The sequence below is a fragment of the Neofelis nebulosa genome, chromosome 17 (genome assembly GCF_028018385.1).
Source record: "Neofelis nebulosa isolate mNeoNeb1 chromosome 17, mNeoNeb1.pri, whole genome shotgun sequence".
Lineage (NCBI taxonomy): Eukaryota > Metazoa > Chordata > Mammalia > Carnivora > Felidae > Neofelis > Neofelis nebulosa.
In genome coordinates, this window is record NC_080798.1 from 50,478,086 (window position 1) to 50,498,411 (window position 20,326).

Below are 20,326 nucleotides of genomic sequence, written 5' to 3' on the forward strand. Positions count from 1 at the left end.
TTGATCCTTCAAATGAACACGGCTGCTTCATTGAGGATGGCTGAGCGTCCTGCATGTAGCAAGAGCGTCACGTCCCTCCCTCACTTTTGCAGATATCTTTGCCGAACACATTTATAAATTACCGTTTACAAATTGCATTGAGTACTTGAAAGACATTATATAAATTCAGAGAAGGTTTGTTTCTTAGTTAATATCATGTCAAGTATTAAAAGAGCTGTCTTGGGGCGCCTGGGTGGCTCAGTTGGTTGAGCGTCTGACTTCAGCTCAGGTCATGGTCACGCAGGTCGTGAGTTCGAGCCCCGCGTCAGGCTCTGTGCTGACATCTCAGAGCCTGGAGCCTGCTTTGGATTCTGTATCTCTCTCTCTCTCTCCCCCTCCCCTGCTCATGCTCTACCTCTCTCTGTCTCTCAAAAATAAATAAATGTTAAAAAAATTAAAAAAAAAGAGCTCTCTTGAAAGAAATGGTTATAAACAATCCATACCTAGACCATTTGCAGCTACCTTTGCCCTCCCACGTCGCATTTTGACTTTGTTAATTTGTTGATTGGAAAATCGCATCCCTTTCCTGACTTCCGAGTGTGGTGGTGATATCAGTTCAGTGAGACCTTTCAGGATTTATAGTTTTTGTGTTCTGTCTTCCAGACAAAGTTGAAAATGTGCTGTTTTCCCCTTCGTTGCTAAATATCAGAATTGTGGCTAGTCTTTAGGCGCACAGCTTTTGAAAGCTGAAACAGGAGGGAACTACCTGTGTTATGAAGGTATGCCCACTGAATCTAATGGGAGACTTTTTAAAGCCGACCCCAGTTTAAATCTGATGTGAGTTGAATGTTTTTATTGGTACATTGATTCCTTGCCTGGCCTTCAAACATCTGATATTGGAATATGTTATGTTTCCACAATATTCTCTGCATAGGAACTCCACTGGTTTTTGTGGGTGCAAGATGGCCCGATGAGCTGACCGCTCTCTCTGTGTGCTTTAGCGAACCTTTGTAAATTGTCTTGTCTGGTCGCTTCCCATTTTGTTCAACTGTATTTTCTCCGTAGCGCTTATCAGTATTTCAAATGATTTTATTCACATATGCTGTGTTTACTTTCTCCCTCCCTTCATTGAAATGTAGAACTTCAGGAGGTCAGGGGCCTCGTTTTCCTTGTTCGTTGTCCTGTCACCAATGCCCAGACAGGGGCCTGGCACAAATGCGGTGGTCAATACGAAATCATTGATTATGTAAATAAATGAACATATGTAATAGTACCTGATGTCATGTTCATTGTCATTGTCGTCAATATCGTGAAGCATTTATTCACGTGTGCCCATAGTTAACAGTACGGCGTTGTGAAGCTTAAGATATGTTAAGAATATATATCTCATATTAAGTGCTCTAACCCCCAAACCAGCAACAAATTAAAAAAAGCCCACAAAAGAGCACAAGGAAATTTTTGGAGGTGATGGTTATGTTTAATACGTTGGTTGTGGTGATCGTATGACAGGTGTGTGCAAATGTCAAACCCATCAAGATGTATACATTAAATGTGTGCAATTTTTTATATGTCAGTTATACCCAAATACAGTTTTTTTCTTTTTAAAGAAGGATTTAAGCAGGGCTATGGTGTTGCACAACCCCACTGGGCTATGTGTGTGTTTGAGAATGAAAGACAAGGTCTTGCACAAAACAGACACCAGGAAGACCCGACTAGAAACTTGTCATCAAAGTTGCTTCTGGATAACATGCCACTGGATTCCTTTATATTTGGAATCAACTTATAATGAGGATGTCTGGGTAGTTCAGTAGACAAACTCTCGAGTATAGATCCCCACGGAGCCTCCTGAGACTGAGTATCAACCCTGTTCTGTGATGAACAGCATTAGAGGCAAACAAACCACCCTTCATTCCCACATTTTTTTCGTAATCACAGCAAGAAACTTTTAAAAATAGAAACAAGTATACAAAGTATTTTTTAAATCAAATTGGGATTCAGTGCTATCTAACACTAATTTGGAGAGAGAGTTAACTTTAATTGACTGATCTGGGCAGGGTAAAATGGCAATAATTGTTGGACATGGCAGTTCAATTTCATTACTTGAATTTCTTATGGCTTCTTTTCACGTGAGAATTACCTTTGCAAATACGACATCATAGAAAACTTTTCAAAGAGCTTTTCCTTGGGTTTTCTCTCTGAGGGGCCCTGGTGTCGTATTCAGGGACTGGTGACTCAGAAGAACATAATGAGAAGACGAATGTGCTTCAACCTTAGAAGTGTTTCCTGCTACTGACTTTGTTCTTTCCCTCAGGCTGAATGAGGTGAATATAGAATACCTTGCAGTTGAATAATTTGGATTGCTTTTAGGCAAGAATTTTTGTGATGTTATAAAAATTGAGATCTAAAAGGAACCTTAACCTTCAGTTCATTCTTTTGATGTATTTTGCCCGAAGCTTGGTGCTAGGACCTGTTATCTTAAATAGGCAATATAAAAATATCTTTCTAATTCACTCCTACAGTTGGAAGTTCCTCATGGGTTGAAATTACTGTGATCTATCAAAATTTACTGTGTTGTGGAAATAAAATAAAATCACATGTCAGGCAAGGAATGATGACAACAATGGACCAGCTTATTATAAGGCTTAAAAGGAAAATGCTTTTCTGGCAACACTATTGGACTTTTGAAAGATTGAGAATATGTGTCAAAATCTGAGAAGCCACAGTGTTTGTGTTCTATTTATTCTTATTGATATGGCTGGCTTGCCCCAGGCTTAAGGTCAAGTCTTTTGGAATCCATAGTGGTATTTGGTTTAATTGCGTGCTGTTGTTGCTGCGATGTAATTAACATACCATAAGAGTCATCATTTTAAAGTGTACATTTCAGTGATTTCGAGTACATTCACAAGGTTGTGCAACTGTCGTAACTAATTGAAGAATATTTTGTTATTTCAAAAAGATGAAACCACTAATATACGCTTTTTGTTTGAAGTTTTTTATTTAAATTCTAGTTAGTTAGCATAGAGTGTAATATTAGTTTCAGGAGTAGAATTTAGTGATTCATCACTTACGTACAACACCCAGTACTCATCATAACAAGTGCCCTCCTTAATAGCCATTACCCATTTCACCTTTCCTCCCCCCCACCTCTCCTCCACCAGCCTTCAGTTTATTCTCTATAGTTAAGAGACTCTTGTGGTTTTACTCCCCCCTTTTTTCTTCCTTCCTCTATATTCTATATAAATGTTTTATTTATTTTACTTGTTTCTTAAATTCTACATGAGTGAAATCATATGATATTTGTCTTTCTCTGACTGACTAATTTTGCTTAGCATAATACTATCTAGCTCTATCCACATCATGGCAAATGTAAGATTTCATTCTTTGTGATGGCTGAGTAATATTCTATTGTGTGTATGCATGTGAGTGTATATACATACATATATACGTGTATATATATATGTGTATATATGTGTATGTATATGTATATACCACATCTTCTTTATCCATTCATCAGTCAGTGGACATTTGGGCTCTTTCCACAGTTTGGCTATTGCTGATAATGCTGCTATAAACATTGGGGTGCATGTGCCCCTTTGAATCAGTATTTTTGTATCCTTTGGGTAAATACCTAGTAGTGCCACTGCTGGGTCACAGGGTAGTTCTATTTTTAGCTTTTTGAGGAAGCTCCATACTGTTTTCTGGAGTGGCTGCACCAGTTTGCACTCCCACCGACAGTGTAAGAGGATTCTCCCTTTCTCCTCATCTTTGTCAACATCTCTTGTTTCCTGTGTTGTTAATTTTTGCCATTCTGACAGGTGGAGTTGGTATCTCATTGCACTTTTGACTTCTCTCTCTCTGACGAGTGACGTTGAACATCTTTTCATGTGTCTACTAGCCATTTGGATGTCTTCTTTGGAAAAATGTCTATTCATATCTTCTTCCTATTTCTCCACTGGATTATTTGGCTTTTGGGTGTTGAGTTTGATAAGTTCTTTATAGATTTTGGATACTAACCCTTTATCAGATATGTCATTTGCAATTATCTTCTCCCATTCCATAGGTTGCCTTTTAGTATTGTTGATGGTTTCCTTCACAGTGCAGAAGTTTTTATCTTGATGAAGAACAAATAGTTCGGTTTTGCTTTTGTTTCCCTTGCTCCAGCAGTGTGTCTAGTAAGACAATGCCACCATGCCAGAGGTCAACGATAGTGCTGCCTGTGTTCTCCTCTAGGATTCAGATGGCTCCCTGTCTCACATTTAGGTCCTGCATCTATTTTAAGCTTATTTTTGTGTGTGCAGTAAGAAAGTGGTCCAGGTTCATTCTTCTGCATGTGGCTGTCCAGTTTTCCCAACAGCATTTGTTGAAAAGACTGTCTTTTTTCCATTGGATATTCTTTTCTGCTTTGTTGAAGATTAGTTGACCATCAAATACAGTTTCTGTTGCCATGGATTTACCTGTGCTGGACATTTTGCATAAACTGAGTCATAAAACGTGCCCGGCTACTCTGGCTTAGCAAAAACATCAAGGTTTATCTATGTTGCAGCAAGTGTCAATATTTCATTTCTTTTTATGGCTGGATTGTATTCCATACTATCACTAGCTATACCACATTTTATTTATCCATCTATAAGTTGATTAACATTTGCTTTACTTTGCTTTCATTTTTTGGCTATAATGAATAATGCTATGAACGTTTGTGTACAATTTTTTTGTGTGAACATATATTTGCATTTCTCTTGAGTATATATCTAAGAGTGGAATTGCTGAATCATATGGTAACTGTATGTTTCACTTTTTGAGGAATAGCCAAACTATTTCTCATCAGAGCTGTGCACGTTTTCATCCCCATCAGCAATATATGAGGATTCCAACTTCTCCAAATCCTTGTCAATACTTGTTATTTTCCAGTTAAAAAAAATTATAGCCAATCCCCATTCTGTGGGTTTTGTCTGCTGATGGTGTCCTTTGCTCTCTCTGGCACCGGGGATGCAGACTGTTGGTTTCTAAGGCTACTGGTGAGATGGGCAGCGGAGGATAGTTCTAGGGTAAGTGAAAACACCACAAAGCTTGCTGTTTGTATGACTTCCTAGCATTTTTTTTGGTCTTGAATAAACACTCCTTGGGTTACTACAAGTCTTTGTTTAATATCCAGAGCTTAAAAAAGTTGATTCTGACCATTTTTGCCATTATTTTTTCATTGCTTTTATGAGGGGGTAAATTTTAAGTTCTTATTCTGACATTTTCACTGCTATCACTTCAATTGCATGGCTTACAGTGCAGTGAGATCACTGCTTTGTCTTTGGTTATTTTCATACATACTTGTCCAAGTCATGTTGACTCAAGCTTCTGTTAAGTCTATCATCCCAGATTTTTCTCACTGGATGCTATCCTCTTCTACTTTTATTATTTGTAAAGCTTGGGAGCTGTTAACAGCCTTAGAGGTTGGCTAATGGAGTGATCCTTTTGTTTCACACGTGAGAAAACTGACACCATTTGTAAAGTGAAGTGAATTGTCTGGCCTCTTACTCTAGTTGGTAGTTGAGTTTGGAATTGAAGTCTCACTGCAGGTTAGAGCTTGAGCAGAAATAGTGCAAATCTTTCTTTGCAATTTTTCAGAGTGTCATCACCCAGTCTTCTTAAACTTTTTTTCGTGTTTTTATTATTTATTTTTGTGTGAGAGAGAGAGAGCAGGGGAGGGACAGAGAGAGAGGGAGACATAGAATCTGAAGCAGGCTCCAGTCTCTGAGCTGTAAGCACAGAGTCCAACGCAGGGTTCGAACTCATGAACCATGAGATCATTACCTAGGCCGAACTTGGACACCTAACCGACTGAGCCACCCATGTGCCCCTCATCACCCAGTCTCCTATACCTGATTTCTCTTTTTGCTTGGGCAAGTGGGCCAGTCCCTGTGAGACTTTGAAAATGATGAGATACCATAAAGCCTACGCATAGCCCCTCAGCTCTTCTCATGGACTTGGCTTTGATCATGGTATTATTTGGGGATTGTGAAAATTTCCAGTCTCTCAGAAGCAGCCAGCTGTTTGAGGTATGTGGAATCTGTATGATGGCAGGCACATTTCTGTCTAACTTTCCCCGCCCCCCCCCCCCCCCCCGCTTCTTATTACTTTCCCTGTTTATTTCTACATAGCCAAAGAGAATACAAATGGTTTCAAAATGAAAGTTTGTTTCTGCAATGTAGTTCTATGAATGTACATTGAAAAAACTTATTTTTAGGGAGGCACATCCTCTGATTGGTGTTTGTATTAGTTTGCTAGGGCTGCCATGAAAGTACCACAGACAGTGTGGCTTAAGCAACAGAAATTTATTTTCTCACAATTCTGGGGCAAAAAATCTGAGATCAATGCATCTGTGTGGTTGGTTTCTTCCAAGCCTTCTCTTTTTGGCTTGTACATGAATGTCCTCTCCCTGTGACTTCACGTTGCTTTCCCTCTGTAATTACTAATTTCTTCTTGTAAGGAACCAGTTTTATTGGATTAGGACCTACCACAGTGACGTCATTTTAACTTAATTACCTCTTTAAAGACCCTGTCTCCAAATAGAGTCACATTCTGAGATACTGGGGGTTAGGACTATGAGTGTGAAATCTATGAATCAAATTTTCTTCATAAAAAGTGCTGTCAAAGCAAACACCATACTCTCTTCCCAGACTGAAAAAAGAATGAAAAAATGGAGCAAAATATCTAAGGGCTGTAGGACAATTACAAAAGGTGTAACACAGACATAATGGAGTAACAGCTGGAAAACTGAAAAAGGAGCAGAAGAAATACTTTAAGTAACAATGCTGAAAATTTTCCAAATAAATGACAGTCACCAAGTAACAGAACCAAGAAGCTTAGATAACCCCAAGCAAGATAAACACCAAAAAACTACACCTATGCATATTTATTCAAACTACAGAAAACCAAAGACAGAGAAAGAAGTCGGAGGGTGGGGGGTACTTCTCTATGGAGGGACCCCTATAAGAATTATATTGGACTCCTTGTCAGAAACCATGCAAACAAGAGAGTGCAGTGAAATGTTTAAAGTGTTTTTTTTTTTTTTTAAAGACCCAACAACCCTGAACTCTGTATCCAGAGAAATCATTTTTCAAAAATAAAAGAGAAATTAAAAACTACTTTCTCAGGGAAAGAAAAATGAAGAAAATTGTTAATAGTGGACATGCCTTACAAGAAATATCAAAAAGTTGTTCAGAGAAGGAAAATGATGTAGGTCAGAAGCTCAGATATATATAAAGAAGGGAAGACGATCAAAGAAGGACTATATGAAGGTGAAAAATATATTTTTATTATTTTCAAAAAAGTTACTTATTTTGAGTGAGAGAGAGAGAGAGAGGGAGAGAGCACGAGTGGGGGAGGACAGAGAGAGAGAGAGAGAGAGAGAGAGAGAGAGAGAGAGAGCGCAAGAATCCCAAGCAAGATCTACACTGGTAGCGTAGGGGGGCTCGGTCTCACAAACTGTGAGTTCATGACCTGAGCTGAAATCAAGAGTCCAACACTTAACTGACTGAGCCACCCAGGTGCCCCATGATATTTTTATTATTAATTGATGTAATAGATATCTATCTGTTCAAGTAGTAGAAACAATGAATTGGGTGATATTAGAGATTATAAGTGAAATAAATGACATCAATGTTATCAAAGATGGGAGGAAGGAATTGGGACTATTCTTTATAAGATACCTGTAGTACCCATGATGGGGTAGTGTTATTTAAAAGTGAATTTTAATTATTTGTAAATAAGTATTGCAAATTTTACAGCAGCCAGGAAAATAATTTTATTTATTTTTTTTAATATGAAATTTATTGTCAAATTGGTTTCCATGCAACACCCAGTGCTCATCCCAACATGTACCCTCCTCAATGCCCATCACCCACTTTCCCCTCCCTTCCACCCCCTATCAACCCTCAGTTTATTCTCAGTTTTTAAGAGTCTCTTATGGTTTGCCTCCTTCCCTCTCTGTACCTTTTTTTTCTCCCTTCCCCTCTCCCATGGTCTTCTTTTAAGTTTCTCAGGATCCACATAAGAGTGAAAATATATAGTATCTGTCTTTCTCTGTATGACTTATTTCACTTAGCATAACACTCTGCAGTTCCATGCACATTGCTACAAAAGGCCATCTTTCATTCTTTCTCAGTGCCAAGTAGTATTCCATTGTATATATAAACCACAATTTCTTTATCCATTCATCAGTTGATGGACATTTAGGCTCTTTCCATAATTTGGCTATTGTTGAAAGTGCTACTATAAACATTGGGGTGCAAATGCCCCTATGCATCAGTACTCCTGTATCCCTTGGGTAAATTCCTAGCAGTGCTATTGCTGGGTCATAGGGTAGATCTATTTTTAATGTTTTGAGGAACCTCCACACTGTTTTCCAGAGCGGCTGCACCCATTTGCATTCCTACCAACAGTGCAAGAGGGCTCCCGTTTCTCCATGTCCTCGCCAGCATCTATAGTAGGGTGTTCTCTAACCTCCATGCTTTTGGAGGTTTTCCAGACTTTTTCCTGTGGTTGATTTCAAGTTTCATAGCATTGTGGTCTGAAAGTGTGCATGGTATGATCTCAGTTCTTTTATACTTATGAAGGGCTGTTTTGTGACCCAGTGTGTGATCTATCTTGAAGAATGTTCCATGTGCACTCGAGAAGAAAGTACATTCTGTTGCTTTGGGATGCAGAGTTCTAAATATATATGTCAAGTCCATCTGATCCAATGTATCATTCAGGGCCCTAGTTTCTTTATTGATCCTGTGTCTAGATGATCTATCCATTGTTGTAAGTGGAGTATTAAAGTCCCCTGCAGTGACCACATTCTTATTAATAAGGTTGCTTATGTTTGTGATTAATTGTTTTATGTATTTGGGGGCTCCCGTGTTTGGCGCATAAACATTTATAATTGTTAGCTCTTCCTGATGGATAGACCTTGTGATTATTATATAATGCCCTTCTTCATCTCTTGTTACAGCCTTTAATTTAAAATCTAGTTTGTCTGATATAAGTATGGCTACTCCAGCTTTCTTTTGACTTCCAGTAGCATGATAGATAGTTCTCCATCCCCTCACTTTCAATCCGAAGGTGTCCTCGGGTCTAAAAGGAGTCTCTTGTAGACATCAAATAGTGGGTCTTGTTTTTTTACTGATACCTTATGTCTTTTGGTTGGAGCATGTAGTCCATTTACATTCAGTGTCATTATTGAAAGATATGGATTTAGAGTCATTGTGATATCTGTAGGTTTCATGCTTGTAGTGAGTCTCTGGCACTTTGGGTCCTTGCAACATTTCACTCACAGAATCCCCCTTAGGATCTCTCGTAGGGCTGGTTTAGTGGTGATGAATTCCTTCAGTTTTTGTTTGTTTGGGAAAACCTCTATCTCTCCTTCTATTCTGAATGACAGACTTGCTGGATAAAGGATTCTCAGCTGCATATTTTTTCTGTTCATCACATTGAAGATTTCCTGCCATTCCTTTCTGGCCTGCCAAGTTTCAGTAGATAGGTCTGCCACTATTCTTATGTGTCTACCTTTGTAAGTTAGAGCCTGTTTATCCCTAGCTGCTTTCAGAATTTTCTCTTTATCCTTGTGTTTTGCCAGTTTTACTATGATATGTCGTGCAGAAGATCGATTCAAGTTATGTCTGAAGGGAGTTCTCTGTGCCTCTTGGCTTTCAATGCCTTTTTCCTTCCCCAGATCAGGGAAGTTCTCAGCTATGATTTGTTCAAGTACACCTTCAGCCCCTTTCTCTCTCTCTTCTTCTGGAATTCCAATGATATGGATATTGTTCCATTTGATTGCATCACTTAGTTCTCTAATTCTCCCCTCATACTCCTGGATTTTTTTATCTCTCTCTTTCTCAGCTTCCTCTTTTTCCATAATTTTATTTTCTAATTTACCTATTCTCTCCTCTGCCTCTTCAATCCATGCTATGGCTGCCTCCATTTTATTTTGCACCTCATTTATAGCATTTTTAGCTCCTCATGACTATTTCTTAGTCCCTTGATCTCTGTAGCAATAGATTCTCTGCTGTCCTCCATGCTTTTTTCAAGCCCAGTGATTAATTTTGTGACTATTATTCTAAATTCTTGTCTGTTAGTGCTCGCTTCGGCAGCACATATACTAAATTCTTGTCTGTTATATTGCTTAAATCGTTTTTGATCAATTCGTTTAGCTGTTGCTACTTCCTGGAGTTTCTTTTGAGGACAATTCTTCTGTTTCATCATTTTGATAGTCCCTGCGGTGGCTCCAAACTGTCCGGAGTAACTTGTGTTGGTGGGCGGGGTGCAGTCAGACCCAATGTCTGCCCCTAGCCCACCGCTGGGGCCACAGTCAGACTGGTGTGTACCTTATCTTCCCCTCTCCCAGGTGCAGGACTCACTGTGGAGTGGTGTGGCCCCTGTCTGGGCTACTTGCACACTCCCAGGCTTGTGGTGCTGCTTTGATGGGATCTGGTGTATTAGCCAGGGTGGGTCTGCAAGGTGCACAGGGGAGGGAGGGGCAGACTTAGCTGGCTTTGCCGTTGGTGGTCCCCTGTGGGAGAGGCCCTGCAGCACCGGGAGGGAGGCAGGCAGACCCTTTGGAGGGATGGATCCAGAGAAGCACAGCATTGGGCGTTTGTGCAGTGCAAGCAAGTTCAGTGACAGGAACTGGTTCCCTTTGGAATTTCGGCTGGGGGATGGGAGAGGGAGGTGGCACAAAGGTGGCCTTTGTTCCCCTGCCCAAGCTGAGCTCTGTCTTCCCAGGCTCAACAAGTCTCCCTCCTGGTGTCCTCTCACCCTCCCCGCTCTCCGAGAGCAGAGGTGTTGATTTTTAACATTCCAGATGGTAAGTCCCGCTGGCCGTCAGAACTCAAGGAGTCCGGCCCCTCTGCTTTTGCAAGCCAGACTTCAGACTCTGCCTTGCCGGTCGGGCTGTCCCTCCACCACTCTGGCTCCCTCCCACCAGTCCCTGTAGCACGCACCGCCTCTCTGCCCTTCCTACCCTATTCTGTGGTCCTTTTGTCTACACTTGGCTCCGGAGAGTCAATTCTGCTAGTCTTCTGGTGGTTTTCTGGGTTTTTTAGGCAGTTGTGGGTGGAATCTATCTAAGTGATCAGCAGGACGAGGTGAGCCCAGCATCCTCCTACGCCACCATATTCCCCTATGAGTCCAGGAAAATAATTTTAAAAAGAAGTGTAATTGATATGCTGGAGGGCAGAGAAAATGGAATAATATAAAATACTCAGTTAAAACCAGACAGGGAGAAAGAGAGGGGAGATTAAAGCAAAGGAATGAAAGAAGGGTAACAAATAGAAAATAGTTACAAATATGGTAGATTTTAATCCAACTCTATCAATCATCACTTTAAATGTGAATGGTCTAGGGGTGTCTGGGTGGCTCAGTAGGTTAAGCGTCAACTTTGGCTCAGGTCATACTCTTACAGTTTGTGGGTTTGAGCCCCATGTAGGGCTCTGCGCTAACAGCTTGGAGCCTGGAGCCTGCTTTGGATTCTATATCTCCCTCTCTCTCTGTTCCTCTTCCACTTGTGCTCTATTTCTCTCTCTCAAAAATAAATATTACAAAAATTAAAAATAAATGTGAATGGTCTAAATACACCAATTAAAAGACAAGGACTGTCAAAGTGGATAAGAAAACAAGGCCCAGCTATATATTGTCTATAAATAAGCCATTTTAATTTTTTAATTAAATATTTTTTTTAACGTTTATTTATTTTTGAGACAGAGAGAGACAGAGCATGAACGGGGGAGGGGCAGAGAGAGAGGGAGACACAGAATCTGAAGCAGGCTCCAGACTCTGAGCTGTCAGCACAGAGCCTGATATGGGGCTCGAACCCACGGACTGTGAGATCATGACCTGAGCCGAAGTCAGATGCCCAACCGATGAGCCACCCAGGTGCCCCTGTTAAAAATTAAAAAAAAAAATGTTTTATTTACTTTTGAGAGAGAGAGTGCAAGTGGGGGAGGGACAGAGAGAGAGGAGAACAGAAGATCTGAAGCAGGCTATGCACTGAGAGTAGCAAGCCCAATGTGGGGCTCAAACTCAGGAACTGTGAGATCATGTCCTGAGCCGAATTCAGATGCTCAACCAACAGAGCCACCCAGGTGGCCCTAAATAAGCTATTTTATTTTTTTATTTTAATTTTTTTTTTAACATTTATTTATTTATTTTTGAGACAGAGAGAGAGCATGAACAGGGGAGGGTCAGAGAAAGGGAGACACAGAATCTGAAACAGGCTCCAGGCTCTGAGCTGTCAGCACAGAGCCCGACGCGGGGCTCAAACCCATGGACTGCGAGATCATGACCTGAGCCGAAGTTGGATGCTTAACCGACTGAGCCACCCAGGCGCCCCGTAAATAAGCTATTTTAAATATAAGGTCACAGGGGACGCCTGGGTGGCTCAGTCGGTTGAACGTCCGACTTCGGCTCAGGTCATGGTCTCGTGTTTTGGGAGTTCGAGCCCCACATCGGGCCCTGTGCTGACAGCTCAGAGCCTGGAGCCTGCTTGGGATTCTGTGTCTCTCTCTCTCTCTGGTCATGCTCTGTCTCTCTCTCACAGATAGATAAAGAGGGATGGGGTGTAGAAAGTTCTACCATGCTAAAATCAATCAAAACAGAACTGGAGTAACTATGTTTTAGGCAAAGCAGACTTCAGAGCAACAAAACTTATCAGGGTTATAGACAGGTATTACAAAGTGAAAAAAAGGTCAATTCTCTAAGAAGTCAGAATAATCCTTCATATACATGTTTCTGGGGTGCCTGTGTGGCTCGGTCAGTTAAACATCCATTTGGCTCAGGTCATGATCTCACGGTTCGTGAGTTTGAGCCCTGTGTCTGTCTCTGTGCTGACAGCTCAGAGCCTGGAGCCTGTTTCAGATTCTGTGTCTCCCTTCTCTCTGCCCCTTCCCTGCTTGTTCTCTCTCTCTCAAAAATAAATAAACGTTAAAAAATTTTTAAAAATATGCCTGTTTCTAACAACACAGCATCAAAATACGTGAAGTAAAATACTGATAGAACTGATCATTACTTGGCACAAAAACAGACACTCAGATCAATGGAACAGAATAGGGAACCCAAAAATGGACCCACAAACTTAGGGCCAACTAATCTTTGACAAAGCAGGAAAGAATATCCAGTGGAATCAAGACAGTCTCTTCAGCAAGTGGTGCTGGGAAAACTGGACAGCGGCATGCAGAAGAATGAACCTGGACCACTTTCTTATACCACACACAAAAATAAACTCAAAATGGACGAAGGACCTGAATGTGAGACAGGAAACCATCAAAATCTTCAAGAAGAAAGCAGGCGAAAACCTCTTTGACCTTGGCTGCAGCAACTTCTTACTCAGCACATCTCCAGAGACAAGGGAAACAAAAGCAAAAATAAACTTTTGGGACCTCATCAAAATAAAGACCTTCTGCACAGTAAAAGAAAAAATCAGCAAAATGAAAAGGCAACCAATGGAATGGGAGAAGATATTTGCAAACAACATATCAGGTAAAGGGTTAGTATCCAAAATCTGTACAGAACTTATCAAACTCAACATCCCAAAAACAAACAATCCAGTGAAGAAATGGGCAAAAGACATGAATAGACACTTCTCCAAAGAAGTCACCCAGATGGCCAACCGAACACATGAAAAAAATGCTCAACATCACTCATCATCAGGGAAATGCAAATCAAAACCACCAAGAGATACCCCCCTCACCCCTGTAAGAATGGCTAACTCTAACCACTCAGGCAACAACAAATGTTGGTGAGGATGTGGAGAAAGAGGTTCTCTTTTGCACTGCTGGTGCAAATGCAAGCTGGTGCAGCCACTCTGGAAAACAGCATGGAGGTTCCTCAAAAAATTAAAAATAGAACTACCCTACAACCCAGCAATTGCACTACTAGGTATTTATCCAAGGGATACAGGTATGCTGTTCGGAAGGGACACATGCACACCAATGTTTACAGCAGCACTGTCGACGACAGCCAAAGTACGCAAAGAGCCCAAATGTCCATCTCTGGATGAATGGATAAAGAAGATGTGGTATATATATATATATACAATGGCAATCAAAAAGAATGAAGTCTTGCCATTTGCAATGACGTGGATGGAACTAGAGGGTATTATGCTAAGCGAAATTAGTCCGCAAAAGACAAATATCTATGATTTCACTCATTTGAGGACTTTAAGATACAAAACAGATGAACATAAGAAAAGGGAAGCAAAAATAATATAAAAACAGGGAGGGGGACAAAACATAAGAGACTCTTAAATAGGGAGAACAGAGGGTTGCTGGAGGGGTTGTGGGAGGGGGGATGGGCTAAATGGATAAGGGGCATTAAGGAATCTATTCCTGAAATCGTTGTTGCACTATATGCTAACTAACTTGCATGTAAAATTAAAAAAATAAATTAAAAACAAATAAAAAAAAGAACTTATCTTTATTCATCTCATAGACAATACGGGATAATAAAGGAATTTGTATACATCACTATGCCACAAGTTTGGTAATTTAGATAAAATGGAGCAATTGGGCAAAACTACCAACACTCAAACAAGAAGAGCTAGATAATCTGACTATGGTGATATCTATTAACAGTTTTGAATCAGTATTTAATAAAATTCCAAAGCTGAAAGTGCCAGTTCTATATGAATTCAGTGGTGAATTTTACTAAACATTTAAGGAAGATATGACACCAATTGTCTACAACCTCTTCCAGAAAAGAGAAGCAAAGAGAACACTTTCCAACACATCCTATGAGGCTAGAATTACACTAATCCCCCAAACCAGATAAAGACATCATAAAACAAATGGGAAACAACAGACCCACATCTCTTCTGGACATACATGCAAAAAGTCCTCAGTAAAATATTAGCAAATTGGATCTAACAGCAAATAGGATTATGCATTGTGGCTAAGTAGGATCTATCCCTAATGTGCATGGTTAAAATCCAACAATATCTGAAGCTGGTGAAAATACAGACTCCCAGGAACTCTCATTCATTGATGGTGGTAATACAAAATGGCACAGCCTCTTTGGAAGATAGTTGGGTAGTTTCTAAGCATGGTCTTACCAGCAAACTTCTTGGTATTTACCCAACTGAGTTGACAACTTGTATCCATTAACACACTCAAAAAAACCCCGGAACATAAATGTTTATAGCAGTCTTATTCCTAATTGACCACGTGGAAGCAGTCAAAATGTTCATCAATAGGGAATGGATGAACAAACTTTGGTATATCCATACAGTGAAATATTATTCGGGGACAAAAGAAAATGAACTATCAAACCACAAAAAGATATGGAAGACTCTTCAATGCATATTGCTAAGTGAAATAAACGAGTCTGAAAAGAATACACATTTTATTATTCCACTGTATGTCTTTCTGGAAAACTGTAGAGACATAGAAAAACATAGAGATAAAAAAGATCAGTGGTTACAGGGGTTGGAGGGGAGAGAGGAAGGATGAAATTGAGGCACAAGACAATGAAGCTGTTCTCTGTGACGCTATATTGGTGGGTGTATGAAATCTGTTAAAGTCTATAGAAATGTACAACTTTACTATAAATGATGGGTTTTTATTTAATAATATACTCATACTGTTTAATTAATTTTAGCAAATGTACCATACTAATCCAAGTTGTTAATAAAAGAGGAAACTCTGGGAGAGGGGAGTGTGTGGGAGCTTTGTATTATCTGCTTGGTTCTTCTGCAAATCTAAAACTGCTTTAAAAGTAAAGTCTATTAATTATAAAGGACAAAAATATTCAAAATAATAATATATGTTTAATTTCAGTTTGCCTGTAACATACTCAGAAATCCATGTCATTGAAACAAATTTCAGTTTTGGAATAATCAGATTGTCCAAAAGAGGGTGCCAAAGACTTATAAAGATCTCTTTGGTTATGCAAAAGGAAGTTAAATAATAAAATAGACTTAATAGAACAAAAAGCAGAAGGCTGGAGCATAAGTCAACAGGCATGATACTTATCTACATCTTGCCTAAGACTTCTATCCTCCTTCCTTAAGATTCCGATCCATTATCTTTGTTCTTTGGTGCTACTGCTTTGCTGTGTATGAAGGTGTAATGTACCCTGATGATACTCAGCTATGATGTGGACTCCAAAGGGGCCTGCGGTAGGCTGGTTGTGACAATTACATTTGACTCTGTTTTGAACAACTATGGACATAGGCTTGTATAAATTGTCTTTAAATGGGAGTTTTGCAGATTTATGTTTTTTCCAACTTATAATATTTGCAGTGATATAAATTCTTCTTTTCACTTTTTGACAAAGCCTTTAAGAATTCAATCTTGAATTTCTCTGTTCCTAGCACCCTAAGTCATAGAGGCTATAATCTGCGACTAAGTATAAAGGCACCAACACAATTCATTCTTCAAGATACCTTTTGACAAGTAATTTTGTCGAGGATGGAATCTCCTTGTTAGGGTAATAATATCACAGGTAAACTCAGTTTCTTTTTTGTTATATTGCCTTTTTATATTTTCAAAACATCTTTACTTTCTGTTGGTTGTAAAAGTGTAAAAAAAACTGATGTAAAATATACACTTGTGATATAATAAAATTAACAAAGTTTAAAGGGAAAACTTACTTAATCTTACTTGAAGAGATAAAACTACCCACAATTTGTTATGCAAAGTTCTTTAGAATGTAAAGAGCCTCCACTAACTATGTTCTCTGGTAATACACTTTCCATGCCTAATGATGAATACTTTTCCTATATAACATCATTCCTTCTTCGCAATGGATGCCTGTGATTCCATTTTATATATATATGTATATATATATAAAATATATATAATATATTATATATATACATATATATAATATGTACATGTATATATATAGATAATATATATAATATATAATATATATATACATATATATAATATGTATATATATATATACATATGTATTATATATATATATATAGTATACCTTATTTGGTCAAGACTGTGCAATTTAGTTCTTTCTTTTGGTTTTGTGCTATGAAGAGTATTAATTTAATAAGAAATCTTATAAATACGTATTTATATATTTGTTATCTCTGTTCATTTAATTCCAAGTCCAAATGTAAACATATTTACATTTTGATACATATTACCATCCACTGCCTGACAAGTTTTACAAATATAAAAATGCTCTCACTCACATGAGTATTCCTGTGGGGTTTTCTTAGAGCAGAGAACACTCACATCTAAGAATGAATAATTTTATTTATTTATTTACCTAAGTTTTTATTATTGAAGTATAGTTGACATACAATGTTATATTAGTTTCAGGTGTACACCATAGTGATTCAACAATTCGTTATATTATATAGTGCTCACCACGATAAATGTAGTTACCATCTGTCACCAAACAGTGTTATTACAGTATTATTGACTATACTCCCTATATTTTATCTCCGTGACTTTTTTATTTTGTAAGTACAAGTCCATACTTCTTAATCCCCCCACCTGTTTCTCCCATCCTCCCTCCACCCCTGGCAACCATCAGTTTGGTCTCTGTATTTATAAGTCTGTTTTTTTTTTTTTTTTAATTGGTTCATTTGTTTTGTTTCTTAGGTTCCACATGTAAGTGAAATCATATGGTATTTGTTTTTCTCTCTCGTTTATTTTGCTTAGCATAATACCCTCTAGGTCCATCCATTTTGTCACAATGGCAAGATCTTAGAATGAATCATTTTATTTCGTGCTGTCCAGGATGACAACATCCTAGGGCCAGACATCATTTGGAATAGCTTTTACTTCTTTTGGTATATGGTATAAAACATTTCCCCCAGTATCACTGATCATTTGCATTTGATGTATTTCTGTTAAAAAAATTTTTTTTAATGTTTATTTATTATTGAGAGACAGAGAGGCACAGAGTGTGAGCAGGGGAGGGGACAGAGAGAGGGAGAGACACAGAATCCAAAGCAGGCTCCAGGCTCTGAGCTGTAAGCACAGAACCTGACGCGGGGCTCGAACTCACAAACTGTGAGATCATGACCTGAGTCGAAGTCGGTTGCCTAACCAACTGAACCACCCAGGCGTCCCAGATGTATTTCTGTTTTAAATGGAGATGTCCTTTGACTGACAGCTGGGCAGATCTCAGAGCCAGCTACAGGTTGAGGTTTAGCTCCGTTCTGGTGATGTGGTGATTTGAGTTATCTTAAGCTGTCTTTGGTGCTCTGTTAGTGGTCACATCTTTAATTTCAGGAAGGCTTTCTTCTCTGTAGGAAGGAAAACTGGAGTGATGGAATTATCCCTACTGGAATACATTTCCTCTCCATTCTTTTTTAAAAATGTTTCATTCCAGAAGAAAAAAATAGCATCATGATGATGGGGAGGGAAGTTTGGATAAAAGGACTATTCATTTGCTTATATTCCTTCTCAGAAGATGTGGCTGTAATAGTTTCCTAGTTATTTTCATATTTATTTTATTTTTTAAAGTTTTTTTAAATGATTTTATTTATTTAAACGTTTATTTATTTATTTTTAAGTTTATCTTTTTAAAGGGGCAGAGAGAGAGAGAGAGAGTGAGAGAGAGAATCCCAAGCAGACTCCACACTGTCAGTGCAGAGCGTGATGTAGGGCTTGAACTCACAAACTGTGAGATCATGACCTGGGCCAAAATCAAGCATCAGGTATCTTAACTAACTGAGCCGCTCAGGTGCCCCGTTTTCATATTTATTTTAGTGGGAAGGACTAGTACATATTTTGCCAAGTGAGAATATTATAGCATACACACTCCCCCTCCTCAAACTCTCCCCAAAACAACTATCAGTATCAACATCATTTTAACAAAAAAATAGTAAGAATATTATTATCAACTCCATCATTTACTAGCTGTATGAGCTTGGTCAGCTTAATATCTCTTTTGTCTGTAAAATAAAGAAACTGAATATCAAAGGAGATACATATATATAATAAACATATTTAGTATATAAATTATACATTATATATCTATAGAAATTATATATATGTGTTTATTAGATATATATGTGTGTGTGTGCATATATATATGCGTATATATATGTGTGTGTGTGTGCGTATATATATATATATATATATATATATATATATATATATATGCCATGGCCTATGGTAAATACTCAGTATGTGTTAGCATATTAAAATTTTTGTTATTATTAGTTATTCCATAGTAATTCAAACTTTTTTATTTTTTTTATTTAATTTTATTTTTTTAAATATGAAATTTATTGTCAAATTGGTTTCCATACAACACCCAGTGCTCATCCCAACATGTGCCCTCCTCAATGCCCATCACCCACTTTCCCCTCCCTCCCACCCCCCATCAACCCTCAGTTTATTCTCAGTTTTTAAGAGTCTCTTATGGTTTGCCTCCTTCCCTCTCTGTACCTTTTTTTTCCCCTTCCCCTCTCCCATGGTCTTCTGTTAAGTTTCTCAGGATCCACATAAGAGTGAAAACATATGTTATCTGTCTTTCTCTGTATGACTTATTTCACTTAGCATAACACTCTGCAGTTCCATGCACATTGCTACAGAAGGCCATCTTTCATTCTTTCTCAGTGCCAAGTAGTATTCCATTGTATATATAAACCACAATTTCTTTATCCATTCATCAGTTGATGGACATTTAGGTTCTTCCCATAATTTGGCTATTGTTGAGAGTGCTGCTATAAACATTGAGGTACAAGTGCCCCTATGCATCAGTACTCCTGTATCCCTTGGGTAAATTCCGAGCAGTGCTATTGCTGGGTCATAGTGAGGACCCTTCACACTGTTTTCCAGAGTGGCTGCACCAGTTTGCATTCCCACCAACAGTGCAAGAGGGTTCCCGTTTCTCCACATCCTCGCCAGCATCTATAGTCTCCTGATTTGTTCATTTTAGTTACTCTGTCCGGCGTGAGGTGGTATCTGAGTGAGGTTTTGATTTGTATCCCTGATGAGGAGCGACGTTGAGCATCTTTTCATGTGCCTGTTGGCCATCCGGATGTCTTCTTTAGAGAAGTGTCTATTCATGTTTTCTGCCCATTTCTTCACTGGATTATTTGTTTTTCGGGTGTGGAGTTTGGTGAGCTCTTTATAGGTTTTGGATACTAGCCCTTTGTCCGATATGTCGTTTGCAAATATCTTTTCCCATTCCGTGGGTTGCCTTTTAGTTTTGTTGATTGTTTCCTTTGCAGTGCAGAAGCTTTTTATCTTCATGAGGTCCCAATAGTTCATTTTTGCTTTTAATTCCCTTGCCTTTGGAGATGTGTCAAGTAAGAAATTGCTGCGGCTGAGGTCAGAGAGATTTTTTTCCTGCTTTCTCCTCTAGGGTTTTGATGGTTTCCTGTCTCACATTCAGGTCCTTT

General features: G+C 38.8%; 1 long non-coding RNA gene across 1 annotated transcript in view; it reads left to right on the forward strand.

Annotated features, from left to right (window-relative positions):
* LOC131500272 (uncharacterized) overlaps window positions 1–16,691 on the forward strand; it is a 39,349-nt gene extending 22,658 nt beyond the window's left edge. Inside the window, exon 5 of the long non-coding RNA XR_009256210.1 lies at window positions 16,313–16,691. This is a non-coding gene — a long non-coding RNA (uncharacterized LOC131500272). The remainder of the gene's footprint in view (window positions 1–16,312) is intronic.
* Window positions 16,692–20,326: the final 3,635 nt, after the last annotated feature.